Source organism: Saimiri boliviensis, chromosome 2 (genome assembly GCF_048565385.1).
Source record: "Saimiri boliviensis isolate mSaiBol1 chromosome 2, mSaiBol1.pri, whole genome shotgun sequence".
In the NCBI taxonomy this organism is placed as follows: domain Eukaryota; kingdom Metazoa; phylum Chordata; class Mammalia; order Primates; family Cebidae; genus Saimiri; species Saimiri boliviensis.
This window is the reverse complement of record NC_133450.1, coordinates 195,653,022-195,669,099: the sequence shown is the minus strand read 5'-3', so window position 1 is coordinate 195,669,099 and position 16,078 is coordinate 195,653,022. Positions and strand designations below refer to the sequence as shown.

The 16,078-nt window shown below is 35.2% G+C and overlaps 1 long non-coding RNA gene across 1 annotated transcript; it reads right to left on the bottom strand.

The window, feature by feature from the left end:
* Positions 1-3,028: 3,028 nt before the first annotated feature.
* LOC141582877 (uncharacterized) lies at positions 3,029-11,465 on the bottom strand. Its single transcript, XR_012515784.1, has 3 exons — positions 8,599-11,465; positions 8,283-8,341; positions 3,029-3,690 (listed from the first exon to the last, which is right to left on the bottom strand). It is a non-coding gene; the product is annotated as an uncharacterized LOC141582877 (long non-coding RNA).
* Positions 11,466-16,078: the final 4,613 nt, after the last annotated feature.

The window sequence follows — 16,078 nt, the reverse complement described above, 5'->3', positions numbered from 1 at the left end:
ATGCTTTTTTTTTTTTTTTTTTTTTTAATATTTTTTTTTTTTCTGAGATGGAGTTTCGTTCTTGTTACCCAGGCTGGAGTGCAATCGCGCGATCTCGGCTCACTGCAACCTCCGCCTCCTGGGTTCAGGCAATTCTCCTGCCTCAGCCTCCTGAGTAGCTGGGATTATAGGCACGCACCACCATGCCCAGCTAATTTTTTGTATGTTTAGTAGGGACGGGGTTTCACCATGTTGACCAGGTTGGTCTCGATCTCTCAAACTTGTGATCCACCCGCCTCGGCCTCCCAAAGTGCTGGGATTACAGGCTTGAGCCACCGCGCCCGGCAGGTCTGATGTTTAAGTCTTTAATCCATGTGGAGTTAATTTTAGTGTAAGGTGTCAGGAAGGAGTCCAGTTCCTGCTTTCTGCACATGATTAGAAACTTTTCCCAACACCATTTATTAAACAGGGACTCCTTTCCCCATTGCTTATTCTTGTCAGATTTGTCAAAGATCAGATGGTTGTAGATGTGTGGTGACATTTCTGAGGCCTCTGTTCTGTTCTATTGGTCTATATCTCTGTTTTGGTACCAGTACCATGCTGTTTTGATTACTGTAGCCTTGTATTATAGTTTGAAGTCAGGTAGTGTGATGCCTCCAGCTTTGTTCTTTTTGCTTAGAATTGACTTGGCTATGCAGGCTCCCTTTTGGTCCCATATGAACTTTAAGGTAGTTTTTTCCAGTTCTGTGAAGAGAGTCATTGGTAACTTGATGGGGATAGCATTGAATCTATAAATTACTTTGGGCAGTATGGCCATTTTCATGATACTGATTCTTCTTAACCATGACCATGGAATGTTTCTCCATCTGTTTGTGTCTTCTCTTATTTTGTTGAGCAGTGGTTTGTTGTTCTTGAAGAGTTCCTTTACATCCTTTGTTAGTTGCATTCCTAGGTATTTTATTCTCTTTGTAGCAATTGTGAATGGCAGTTTGTTCTTCATTTGGCTCTCTTTAAGTCTGTTATTGATGTATAGGAATGCTCATGATTTTTGCACGTTGATTTTGTATTCTGAGACTTTGTTGAAGTTGCTTATCAGTTAAGGAGATTTTGGGTGGAGACGATAGGGTCTTCTAAATATACAATCATGTCATCTGAAAATAGAGACATTTTCACTTCTTCCTTTCCTGACTGAATATCCTTTATTTCTTTTTCTTGCCTGATTGCTCTGGCTTGAACTTCCAATACTATATAGAATAGGAGTGGTAACAGAGGGCATCCTTTTCTAGTGCCAGATTTCAAAAGGAATGCTTCCAGTTTTTGCCCATTCAGTATGATATTGGCTGTGGGTTTGTCATAAATAACTTATTATTTTGAGATATGTTCCATCAATACCTAGTTATTGAGAGTTTTTAGCATAAAGGGCTGTTGAATTTGTCAAATGCCTTCTCTGCATCTATTGAGATAATCATGGTTTTTGTCTTTGGTTCTGTTTATGTGGTAAATTATATTTATAGACTTGCATATGTTGAACCAGCCTTGCATCCCCAGGATGAAGCCTACTTGATCACAATGGTTAAGCTTTTTGATGTGCAGTTGCAATCAGTTTACCAGCATTTTATTGAAGATTTTTGCATCTATGTTCATCATGGATATTGGCCTGAGGTTTTCTTTTCTTGTTGAGTTTCTGATGGGTTTTGGTATCAGGATGATGTCTGGTCTCATGAAATGATTTGGGGAGGATTCCCTCTTTGATTGTTTGGAATCGTTTCAGAAGGAGTGGTACTAGCTCCTCTTTGTATGTCTCATAGAATTCTGCTGTGAACTCATCTGCAACTGGGCTTTCTTTAGTTGGTAAGCTATTAATTGCTGCCTCAACTTCAGCCCTTGTTACTGGTCTATTCAGGGTTTCAACTTCTTCCTGGTTTAGGTTTGGGAGGGTGTACTTGTGATGAGCTTCAGAGATCCTAGAATCCAAGCTGTCTGGGGACAGTGTTGATGAACAGACAGACCTGGGGCTGCGACTGAGGTTCTCTGTCCAGGTGAGTATTTTGTTTCATCAGGAAACTGCTCTTTAAAGCATGGTAGTCCTATATCTTAAACAGTCAGCATGCTAGTGGTATGAGTAAATCCCTGCTTACTGAAGCCATAAACCATGCAGATCCCCATCTGCTTTACTGGGATTTCTCAAGTCATTAGTTCATACATGTCTTCCCATTGCTATTAGAGAGTAAAAATCAAGAGGCTCTTTGGAGTTGATTATTTGTTTCCTAATCTCTTTGGCTCTAAAATTAATACATGTATGACTAACTTTTTTTTTCCTAGAGAAAAACTGATATATCCTTGGAGAAATGTCTGTCCTGGAACTTGGTAAACTCACATCCTTTGAGGATAGGTCAGGATATCTCTTAGTTCTTTGAGTTTTATGTATATGCAGAATTCTGAGGAATTTTTGCTAACTTGTTTTCTTATACCAGGAACCTCCTTTGTTCATAACTTGCTTTTCTGTATAATAGTTTTGCTTTTACATGCAATAATTTGGGCCAGATTTTATCCACATTATCACTATTGACATTTTGCATCAGATAAGTTTTTCCCTCCCTCCCTCCCTCCTGCCCTCCCTCTAGTCATCCCTGATAAACATAGACTAAATGCCACAGCACTCCCTGTCACCCTATTGTGACAACCAACAGAACCCCAAGACATTCTCAGACGTTCTCCAGGGGGGCAAAATTCTACTGTTTCAGAACCACTGACTCAGATACAGACATCTGATAGCTACTAATTTGCTTTCAAAGTTTCTATTTTCAAACACACAAAATATTCAATAAAGATCATAAGTCATATAAAAATACTGTAAGAGTGACAGTGAGAAATGCACAGTACAGTCCTTGGCAAACAGTGGAAAGGTCATCTCTTTTCCATTGTTTTCTTCTCAAGTTCGTTTTGTGCTGCTCTCTGCCTCTCTCTCGTTCCCTCCCCCTCCCCTCCCCCTCCCCCTCCCTTTCCCTCTCCCCATCTTCCCTCCAACAGTTTAAACTCTTCTTGCTTTATATCATATGGAGCAATTAGGCTTTCCATACTTCTTACTTCAGACTAACACATAACTCATCTGGAGGAATGGAGGTCTCCTACTTTTAACCTAGTTTTCTACTTGTTAGGAAAAGCATTTTGAGTTATGTATCATAAAACAACAAACCTTTGTTTTTAATCATACCACAGGTTATTCTCTTTATGAAGATTTTCTGATTTTTAAATCTATTTTCTAGTTTTTCACTGAAATTGCTATTGACCTTTCAATATTTTTAAAAGGAAATAATACAGTCACTTTTATTGATTATATATGTTTGTATGTGCATCTGTGTGTGTCTTTGTGTGTATTTTCTCATTAGGAAGGCATATAACAGTTATAATTCTAATAGTATTTTTTATTAAGAGTATAAAATGCCGAAGTTAAGCACTGAGTCATTTCCTTACCGTATTCTCACACATTGTACTGCTGATTCAAATGAATTAGCCTTGGCTCATGACACACATCTTTCTCCCACCCAGATGGTGATGCTTTACCAGAGCAGACAGCTCTTTCATTTGCCTGGTTTTCTGTTTTGTTTTGTTTACTGTATCAACAGCTTCTCCATTGTCTCCAGTCTTCACAGAACATACACTTTTAGCCACTTCCTTCATTCCGTTATTTCTTGACTTCAGTAGAATTCTCTGTTTAAAAAAAAAAAAAAAAATTCTTCACAGAGTCTAGCATCTCTCATGCTTTGATATGACATTTCAGAACACCAGTGATTAAAATAGAATATTTAAAGTGTAAGGACAACAAACACACATTTTATAAATCAGGGATACTCAAATCAATAGTGAGTAAGTCATAATAATGTAAATCCAGAAAGTAAATTCAATATAAATTAAAATCTAATTATTTTTTAATGATTGTTGGATAAAAATGGAACTGGCTAGACAGCCAACTTTGTATTACCCACCATGGGAGATCGAGTTAAATGTCTAAAATTAATAAATCACTAAATAGTAATACAAGTAGTATTCTAAACGTAAAGGTCAATAACAAATGGAACAGCAAACAGATACCTAAAGTTCAAGCTCAAACATATAGCTCATTTTTACACTTAATAAACAGCTGAGGAAATAGCTTCCCATAAGATTTGAGAGAAACTGTGAAAAAAAAGCTTAACATACACAGAGAGCAGATAGTGAACTATTAAGAAGCAGTATGCAAGATCAGTATATTTAAATTATTTAAATAATGGACAACATTTGAAGTGTATGAAAAAATGTATCAAAATGACATATTTTTTTAAAAATAATGCAATCAGTAAAATATAAAATTCAGTGATGCATTCTATGATAGATAAGCTACATTTATGAGAAAGTAGTACATTTTGAGAGGAGTATGAGGTAGTAAGAATTAAATGATAAATTTAAAAAAAAGAATGCAGCTCAGAGAGACAGAATCAGAAACTATGAGAGAAATTGGGATAAATTGATTACCAAAGGAGAAGCACTAACACTGTTTAATTAAATATGTAAGCAGAGAATAGAATGGGGATGGAAGAAATAATCTGAGACTGTTTTCAGAATTGCTTAGAAACCATCCCCTGTTTTAAGGAGCACAATGAATTGTTAAAAATCTTTTTTTTTTTTTTTTTTTTTTTAAGACAGATCTTGCTTTGTTGCCCAGGCTGCAGTGCAGTGGCACAATCTTGGCTCACTAAAACCTCTGCCTCCCAGGTATAAATGATTCTCCTGCTTCAGCCTCCCAGGTAGCTGGGATTACAGGCAGATGCCACCATTCCCAGCTAATTTTTGTATTTTTAGTTGAGACAGAGTTTCACCATGCTGGCTAGGCTAGTCTGGAACTCCTGATCTCCAGTGATCCACCTGCCTTGGTCTTCCAAGGTGCTGGGATTACAGGTGTGAGCCACTGTGCCAAGCCTTAAAATTTTATTTCCAGTGACATCATCATGAACCAAAGTATAAAAAAGGAAAAGAGAAAACTTTAAAGCAACTGCAACATTGACAACTAAAACACCTTCTGCCTTCTTCAAAAAGTTAACCATAGGTAATTTTTCAATTACAGTTGTGTAATAACAACAACAGAAAACCTATCTTTCAAGAGTGAAAGATGTATTCTGGGAAGTCAGAAGTGATGGTAGGTTTTAAGATTTTCCATTTAACTCTTAATGAGTTTCCAACAGTCTGGGGCTGCATAAAAGTCCAACTCTTATAGGTGATATCATACAACCAGGCCCTTCTGAGCTCTACAGTTTTCTCTGATATCCTGCAGGCCAGGGTCACAGGACATAGCACTTCAGACCACAGTGACTATTTTTGTTGAGTTTCTGCCTCACTTATGATGAGGAATCTACTTCCTGTTAGCATCTGACAGGTCTCAAAAAGAGTAGTATTAATCTATTGGGAATTGCGTGGGAGCAGGAAGCTACCTCGAGAAGAAACGTTGTCATAATTCTAGAGCTTATTTCTCCCAGGAAAAATGTTTGATTAACTTTGAAAGAGAAAAATGGGAGGCAACTGTAATCATAAATCCAATCAGTTCTTAACAATTCGGTTTCCCCCCACCCCGACCCAAAAGAATTATGCATATTATTATCATGTTGTTCAATATTATAAAACTACTGGTTAATCTGGCCCACTGGAATACTTAACTACAAACAAAAGCCTCTAGGTGTCTTTTGTTCTACAAGAGTAAAATATTTTATCTATATTTTGAATGTCTGCAAAGAAATCTCTTTTAGGAGCAATTGTAAGGATCTAGTTGGAAGGATCAGATATTTGAAGGGAATAAGAAGGCTTTGACTTCTTGATTGTATTTGTAGCTTTCTGGACCCAGCACGATGTTCAACACCATGATATTGGAACAATCACTGGTTTTACTGAGCAGTGACTGGAGAAGTGTGTGGTGCCTTTTGTTTGCTGTTTCATTTTTTTTCTACTAATAGTTACATGAAGGTTTTTTTTTTTTTCTTCTTTGTTTATTAAATACAAGACAAAGTTGAGAAGCACATTCCCAGGAAAAATTGTATTAACCTCCTGTCTCTCTTATTCCCTAATTAATTTTTGGTTTAGTTAGAAGACCAGACGATCTTAAGAACACTGTCATTATCATGAGTTGGATTTATAAGCGTCATGGTGAAAAAAATACTAACATCTCGAAGATACCTATTTCTAAAATCGATATTATGGCTTAACATGCTCACCTAGTGGAATCTTTTCTATCATCATTTAATCACTAATGATTCTGAAAGTATTTTATATCCACATAATCTTAGACCTTCTCTTAATGATTGTATTAACTTACAAACTCAAAACTCTATCATGGAGAGATGCTGACTGAATATGGATGTATGTAGCAAAGTATTTACTTTGCTTAAATAACCAGCTCTGTGATAGTTCTCTATGTTTCTAGCAGTCTGTGTAGTTGTGTTTCTTCAGAGGAAGATTTTTCACATTGATAGTGGAGGTGGGCAGGGAAGTGCTGGGTAGAGAAGGGCAGGGTCCTTGGCAAGGGCTCCACCCTCGGGCCTGGGTGAGCAGACCTAAGTGAAGACAGGCACTCTTGCTTTCACACTCAAATGTTGCATTTTCAAAAACCAGTCTGGCCTGCCATGACCCGCATCCTGTGACTATACAAACCCCGAGACGCTAGTAGGGGCACACACAATGGGTGGATGTTGAGAGGAACACACAGGCAGAAGAGCACACCAGCAGACACCTGAAGGGAATTGATGATGGAACAATGTGGAGCCAAGGGCAGTGAAAGGAGAGCCAGGCCACTGAGAGGCCCAGCTCCAGGGGAAGATTACTTTCCCACTCCATCCCCCTTCTGACATCCCATCCATCTGCTGAGAGCCTTTTCCACCACTCAGTAAAACCCTGCACTCATTCTCCAAACCCAAGTGTGATGAGTTTTCTCAGTATACTAGAGCATGAACTTGGAGATAAAGAAAGCCTTCTATCCTTGCAAAAAGACAGCAGGTCCAATTGAGCTGATTAGCACAAGCTGCCTGCAGACAACTAAGCTGAAAGAGGACACTGTGACACACACCCACTGGGCCTTCAAGAGCTGTAACATGCAGCCCTAGATGCTGCCATGAGATTACAGCCAATGCTCCCAAGGACTTGCCCACCTGTCTGCTCCCCTTAAAGGTTTGAGCTGTGGGGCACCAAAACAGACAGCCACAGCCCAATCACACACCCTGCAATATGAGGATAGAGAACTTTCTTGTTTCAACATTTATTTTTGTTTTTAGGGTAATAAGATTTCTTTCTTTCCCTTTTCTCCTAAAATCAATGCAAGGGGAGGGGCGGCAGGTGAGGAATGTTATTTTTAACTAGCCTGTTAGGTATACTTGGATGGGCGGGAGGGTTGTAACTATATTTTATAAATCTTGCGAGCCCAGTCCCCAGTCATCAAAAATACTTTAATTTTTAATGGTAGAGCAATGTCCCAGTGGACTTTTATTTTTCTATTTAAGAAAAGCACAGAATTGGGAGTATTAACATGGGCATGTGGCCTCATGTTAAAATAACCAGGTTAAGTCTCTTAATTTGTATTGCCTAAGACAGACAAGATATGAGGGAATATGCACTATCAGACTAACTCTTCCTGGACACAGAAACCATGCTACAAGCCAGTCTGCCCTGTTAACTGCCATCTTTCTTTTTCTTGTGTGTTAGTTTCCCTGATACTTGTTTCCTTAGTGCTGACTGCCTTTGATACTTGTAAATAGCCATTGCTGTGGTGGCGTGAATCCCATCAATTCAGTGAATGGGTGGAATGAAGCTTTTCCCACAAACCTTTAAGCAAAAGTTGATTTTTGTTTGTTTTTCACTTCTGGCTTTCACCTGAATCTGAAATGTTACTATCGCAGGCCACTTCTGACATATGACAGGCAAACAGCGGGTGAACAATCAATGCAAAAGTATTTAAAAAAAAAAAAAAAAAAAAACCACCTGTGTTAGCTAACAGACTTCCGAAGGTGTCACTGTGGTTCACAAAGAAGACTGAGGAAGGTAGTGAACAGATGCTGTATCAGCTACTACGGCCTTGAAACAAAGTTGGGGTCTCTTTGGACTTTAAAATTGTTCCTGTGATGCTTATTTTATTTCTGCTTAATCAAGTAAACAAGTGACCTTTTTTTCATAGTGAAGAAAAAAGAAATATTTCCTACTTAAAGAAAGGGAATTAGGTTAAATCAAACAATCAGGAAACGACTATGAACTTCCAAAATACAACTATAGGAAAAAGTACTAGTACTCACAAGCCATGCACATACCCATGTGCGAAGAGGCAGAGGAAGGCCAACAACCCCTGAGTGACCTAAGAACAAGAGGAGCACAGAAGTCAATAGGTGTTCACTGAAAACAGTGACAGGTTATAGTAATAGGCACTGATCTCATCACAGCGAAAGATGGGGACAAAGTATCAATTAAAGGAAGATGATACTACAAGAGATACATAGATGTTATCAAAATAAGAATAAAAGATATCTAAGTGAAAATGTAACAGTAAAATAAAGGGTTAAAAAGAGGTAATCTAGGAAAATTCTCATGAAAGACAAGAAAAGTCAAACTTACAGATCAAATGACGTAAATAGGAATATTGCCCAGGAATAATTGTGGTCCAGTCAATTTTGAAGTGGCTTCATTACTGAACATGAATCATAAAGAAACTCACAGGCATCTAGCAGAATGAGAATCTTGAGTAACAAAGGTACTATTAGAAATACATGTATGAACAGTTAATTCTGGAAACGAATAAAACCAGGTTTAAAAATACAGGAGGAACACATAACTGAATATTAATCATATTTTTCCCCAAGCTTGAAGACTGTGAGACAGCATTTGGAAACATCGTAACTTGTTTCCATTTTGAGAAAAGTGGGGTGTAAAACTCAGCTAACAAATTGTGTTATCAAAGTAAATACATCAGAAGTAGAACAGCTGTGGGAAAAATAAAAGATTAAGGAAGTTTCAACATTGTGAAGATTTTTTTTTTTTAAATACATCTGTAAATTTAATGTATTCTCAATCAGACTACCAACAGACATCAGTGTGTTCATGTTTGTCTCGAGACACATGAAATAGAAAATCTTATTTTTTCTTTCTTTTTTTAGTAGTTGTGTTATAATAGCCAAATACTTGTACCAACACAAATATTCATCAATTGATAAATGATTAAATATGTGTGGTATATCCATACATGAACATTATTCAGATATAAAAAGGAACGAATACTAATACATGATACAGTATGAATAAACATTGAAAACATTATGTTAAGTGAATGAAGGCCATATGCTGCATAATTCCATTTTATAGGAAATGTTCCAAATAGGCAAATTTGTGAAGAATACGTCTACTATTGGTTACCAGGGACTAGGAGTGAAAGATGACTGCTAATAGATAGAGAGATTTTTTGGGGAAGGTGTTGAACATGTTTGGGAATTAGATTGGTCATGGTTTCACAAGTCTGTTAAGTTACTATAAACCAGTGAATTGTCTACCTAAAATAGTGATTTCGTTACATCTCAATTTTAAAGTTGTGTAAGACTTGAAAAGTCCTAGATTGCTTTAGTATAGCAGATAAATGAGAAGAAAGGGGATAGAAGGAGAATAAAATTGGCTATTCTTGATTTTATATTTAATTTTGTATTTTTAAAAAACATGTTGCAATATGAAACAAATGTTTTAATAATTCCTGCCTAGCAAACCTATCAAAAAGTAGGCAATGTAAAATATTCTGAAGTTTTTAATCTATTTTGATATGTGTGATATTTGCAAATTTTCATAAATTTTAGGTTATGTCTTAAATATAAATCAAGACTTAGAAGATCCTTGAATGCTTTTTTCTTTATTTTTTTGAGACAGAGTCTTGCTCTGTTGCCCAGGCTGGGGGGCACATGTGCAATCTCGGCTTACTTCAACTTCTGCTTCCCATGTTCAAGCGATTCTCCTGCCTCAGCCTCCCAAGTAGGTGTCACTACAGGTACATCTGTTTTTTTATTTTTTAGTAGACACAGGGTTTTACCATGTCGTCCATGCTGGTCTCCAACTTCTGGTCTCACATGATTCACTCCCCTTGGCCTCCCAAAGTGCAGGGATTAAAAACACAAATCACTGTGCCTGGCCTTGAATGATATTTTCATATGATATCTGTCAATACCTAATTGTTTGTTTAGTAGGAAATACTTGATGAATATTCTGATGAGAATGATGCAAATAATTTTTCTTTTCTTACTCTGTTTCATATTCCCTTATTGATAATGTTAATTGTTATTTTTGAATTAAAGAAAGTGATGTTTGTTCTGTAAAGCAAATGTGGAAACACAAAAATAGACAGAGGCAAAAATATAAAAATATACCACCAAAATAGCAGAAATCCATCTTACCCCCTGCTACAGAAAGAAAAGCATATACATATATGTTATCAGTTTAGAACTTCTTATTGTTTATTAACTGGAATTTTTTACACATCTGTTTTATGAATCAGTAAGTATTCTCTTCTAATCTGGCTGTAAAGACTGTATGGAGTTTAGTCCAATGTATTATACATCAGTTATGTAAACTAATTATAACAAAGTCATATCCTTTGCACAACATGAATCAGGGAGACCATTATTCTAACTGAACTAACAGAAACAAGAAAAAACAAATACCACATATTCTCACTGTTAAACATTTGGTACACATGGACATAAAGATGGGAACAATAGACACCAGAGAATAAAAGAGAAAGAAGGAAAAGAAAGAGATAAGGACTGAAAAACAGTCTAGTGAGTGCTGTCCTCTCTTCCTGGGTGATGGGTTCAATCATACTCAAAACCCCAGCATCATGCAATATGCCTTTGTAAAAAACCTGTACATGTACTCCTGATGAAAAAAATGAAATTTGACTTTTTTAAAAAATGAAATAGTATTTGCTAAGGCTGCCATAACAAAACCATAGCCTGGTGACTTAAAACAACAGAATTTACTTTCTCATAGTTCCAGATGCTAGAGGTCTGAGGGCAGGGTTTTGGCAGGTTTGGTGTTTCCTGGTGTCTCTGTTTGGCAAAGGATATGATTTTGTTATTTTCTGTGGCTGCATAGTATTCCATTGTGTGTGTATGTGTATTATATATATATAATCTCATATTTTCCTTATTCCACTGTTGATGGGCATCTGGGTTGGTGCAATGTCCTTGCTATTGTGAATAGTGCTGTGATGAACATGGGCATGTGTCTTTTTGGTAGAATGCTTTCTTTTCCTTGGGGTATGTATACAGTAATGGGTTCCTGGGTCCAACGGTAGTTCTCTTTTAAGTTCTTTGAGAAAGCCTCAAACTTCTCTTCACAGTGGCTGATTTACATTCCCACCAATAGTAGATAAGTGTTCCTTTTCTCGTACCCTGCCAACATTTGTTATTTTTGACTTTTTTAAAAAAGCCATTCTGACTGGTGTGAGATGATATCCATTGTGGTTTTGAGTTGTGTTTCTTTGATTATTTGTGATAATGAGAGGAGATACATATATATATATGTATATATATATATATATATATATATATATATATATACGTGTATATATATATGTATATATATGTGTGTGTGTATATATATATATATATACGTGTATATATATATATATATATATACATATATATATATGTATATATATATAGTGGCCACTGTATGTCTTCTTTTGAGAAGTGTCTGTTCATGTCCTTTGCCCCCTTTTTAATGGGATTTTTCATTTTTTGCTTGTTGATTTAAGATCTGGAAATTAGGCCTTTGTCAGATGCATAGTTTGTGAGCATTTTCTCTGATTCCATAGGCTATTTACTCATTTTATAGTTTCTCTTATTGTGCAGAAGCTCTTTAGTTAAGTTAGGTCCCACTTGTCATTTTCTTGTTTTAGTTGAAATTGCTTTTATGGACTTAGCCATAAATTATTTGCTAAAGCCAATGTTAAGAAGGGTATTTTCTAGGTTTTCTACTAGGATTTTTATAGGTTGAGGTCATTTGAGTTCATCTTCGTGTATGATGATAGGCAGGAGTTCAGTTTGATTCTTCTGCTTATGGATAGCCAGTTATCCCAACACTATGTATTGTATAAAAAGTTATTTCCTTATTGTGTATTTTTGTTGACTTTGTCGAAGATCAGATGGTTGTAGATGTGCAACTTTATTTCTAGGTTTTGTAGGCTGCTCCATTGGTCTATATGTCTATTCTTATACCAGTACCATGCTGGTTTGGTTACTATAGCCTTGTAGTATAATTTGAAGTTAGTAAAGTGATGCTTCTGATTTTATTATTTTGGCTTACAGTTGCTTGCACAGTTTGGGCTAGTTTTTGGTCCCATATAAATTTTAGAATGGTTTTTCTCTAACTCTGTGAAAAACACATAATTAGTTTGATGGGAATTACACTGAATATGTATATTTATTTGGTTAGTGTGGTCATTTTAATAATACTGATTCCAATAGTCTATGAGCGTGGAATTGTTTTCTCTTTGTTTGCTTCAGCTCTATTTCTTTCAGAAGAGTTTTGTAGTTCTCCTTGTTTTTGTTTGTTTGTTTGTTTGTTTGTTTGTTGTTGCTATTGTAAATGGAATTGTGTTTTTCATTTGGCTCTCAGCTTGAGAATCATTGGTGTATAGAAATGCTGCTGATATTTCTACATTGATTTTTGTATGCTGAAACTTTCCTAAACCAATTTATCAGTTAAAGGAGCCTTCTGGTTACCTTCAGGGTTTTCTAAGTGTAGAATCATATTCAGCAAAGGGAAGTAGTTTCTTATTTTCTTGTTTGTTTTTCTGTTTGGATGCCTTTTCTTTCTTGCTCTTGCCTGATTGCTCTAAGATTTCTAGTACTATACTCTGTAGGAGCAGTGATGGTATTTTTGTTTTGTTCCAGTTCTCAAGAGGAATACTTTCAGCTTTTACTCATTCAGTATAGTTTTGGTTGTGGATTTGTCATAGATGACTCATTATTTTGAAGCATATTCCTTTATTGCCCAGTTTGTTGAGGGCTTTTATTGTGAAGGATGTTGGATTTTATTGTAAGCTTTTTCTGTATCTGTTGAGATGATCATATGGTTTTTCTCTTTAATTCTACTTATGTAGTGAATTATATAAATTACTGATTCGTATATGTTGAACCTACCTTGGATCCTAGAAATAATGCCTACTTGATTGCGGTGAATTAACTTTTCGATATGTTCCTGGATTTGAATGGCTAGTGTTGTGTTGAGGATTGTCAAAAATCCATACAAAAGATCAATGAAAGGTAATTGGTTCTTTGTAAGGATAAACAAAATTGATAGACTCCTAGCAAGATTAACAAAGAAAAGATCCTAATAAGCCCAATAAAAATGACAAAGATGACATTACGACCAATCTCAAAGAAGTACAAATGATCCTCAGAGATGACTATAAACATCTCTCTGCCCACAAAATGACAATCTAGGGAAAATGAATAAATCCTGGAAATATAAAACATCCCAAAATTGAACCAGTAAGATACTAAAATCCTGAACAGATTAATAATGAATTCTGAAATTGCATCAGAAATAAAATTCTACCAAGCAAAAAAAATCTCTAAAACAGGTGGATCCATAGCCTAGTTCTAACAGATGTAGAAAGTAGAGCTAGAATCAATCCTACTGAAACTATTCTCAATATTGAGGAGGAGGGACACCTCCCTAACTCATTCTATGAAGCTAACATCCTGATACCAAAACCTGACAGAGACAGAACAAAAATGTATCTCTGATTAATGTATATGCAAAAGTCCTATATTTTAATTTGTAATTAATATAAATACATATATACAAATATTTTTTGTTAATTGCTTATTTATGGATGCTCATTTTTCTTATACATTTTATTAGATATTTATATATCATAAAGTCAATGCTGTCTGGTACATATGTTACATTATAAAAAATTAGAGGTTGTTTAGAACTGTAGACATTTGTATTATTAAAGAAGATCATTGAAACATTTTTCTTCATGGTTTAGCACGTTTTATGATACACACATATCTTTTAAAATTGTGTCTCTTTAAATTTTTTCAAGATTTTCTTTTTATCTTAAGAAATTATTCCATCTCACACTTTTTTGGCATTTATATTGAAATAAACATATAAGAACTTTTTCAATTAAAGAATAAAAAATTATTTCAAAAGAATTTTGGAAATACTTCGTAATTTTCCCACTAATTAAAAAGTATAAATGTATAGTTTATTACATTTTTACCTACACTCAGAACTGTTTCTCTCCTTTCACTGTGTTCTAAAATTTTTATATTTTTAAAATAAATGATAGCATATTATCCCCTTGTTATAATATCTTCAAATTTATCTTGGTTGTTCTATACATTTTCTCCCTTTCAAAAGAACAACAAAATTGTTTTAATTTCTAAAATCTATTGCTTTGAATTTCTAATGAAAAAGCATCCATTGAGGTAATCACATCATTTTTATCCTTCATTCAGTTAATGTGGTATAGCACATTTCTAGGTTTACATATGTTAAGCCATCCACACATCCCAGGGATAAATACCACCTGATCATGGTGTATCATCTTTTTAATGTCTGTGGAGTTGGGTTTTCAAGGATTTTGTTGAAGATTTTTGCATCTATATTCAGCAGCAATACTGGCCTGTATTTCTCTAGTGGCCTTGTCTGGCTTTTCATAATGCTGGCTTCATGAAATACATTTGGAAGTGTTCCGTGTTCCTTCCTCCTCAATTATTTGGAAGATGATAAGAAGGATTACCATTAATTCTTCCTTAAATGTTAGGCAGAATTCATCAGTGAAGACATTAGGTCCAGGGTTTTGGGGGGCTTTATCCTCCATCCTTCTTTCCCTCCCTCTTTTTTTTTTTTTTTTTTTTTTTTTTTTTTTTTTTTGATGGCTGACTGACTCAATCTCCTTAATTGTTAGACTACTCAGATTTTCTATTCATGATTCAATATTGGTAGGTTGTAAGTTTCCAAAAATTTATCCATTTCTTCTAAGTTACCTGATTTCTTGGCCTATCAATTTTTATTATAGTCACTTATGATCCTTTGTATTTCTATGGTATCAGTTTAATGTCTCCTCTTTCATTTAGAATTTTCTGAGTCTTCTTTTTCTTGTCTAGTTAAAAAATTGACAGTATTATATTTCCAAAAACAATTCTTAGTTTCATTGTTTCATTTATCTTTTACATTGTTTTTGTAGTCTCTATTTCATTTACCTGTGATCTGATCTTTATTTTTTCTTCTGCTGACTTTGTGCTTAGTTTATTTTTCTTTTTCTAGTTTCTTGAATTGTAAGGTTTAGTTAGTTAGTTGAGTTGTTTTTTTTTTTGTTTTTTTTTTCATAATGTGGGCATTGGTTTTCACTATACACTTTCTTCTTAGTCCTGATTTTTCTTTTTTATGTATCACATAAGTTTTAGCATGTTGTATTTTCATTTTTGTTTGCCTCAAGATATTTTTTTGAGTTTCATCTTGATTTATTTGTTGTTGTTCAGGAGTATACTCTTTAATTTACACAAATTTGTGGATTCTTCAGTTTTCTTCCTGTTACTGATTTCTAGTTAATTCATGTTGTGGTTAAAAAAAAATTGATACTTCAGTCTTACATTATTAAGACTTGTTTTGTCATCTAATATATAGTCTATCCTGGAGAACATCCTGTGTACCCTTGAAAGAACATGTATTGGGCTGCTGATGGATGGAATGTTTTATATGTGTCTGTTCGGTTCTTGTGGTGTATAGTGTCATTCAAGTTAACTGTTTCTTTACTGATTTTTTTTTTGTTTTGTTTTTTGGATCAGATGAAATCTTTCTTATTGAAAATGGTTTATTGCAGACCCCTACTATTATTATAGTGCTGTCTATTTCTTCCTTCAGTTCTGTTAGTATTTGCTTCACATATTCAGGTGCCTGCCCAGAGATTCTGGACAGACTATCTGGAAACATCTGTAAGCAGACTTGCTGCTGAAGTTTTTGAGCAGTCTGGACTGGTGCCTGAGTACACAATGATAGATGTGTACCCTGGATCTGCTGAAGCCTGGGAACATGG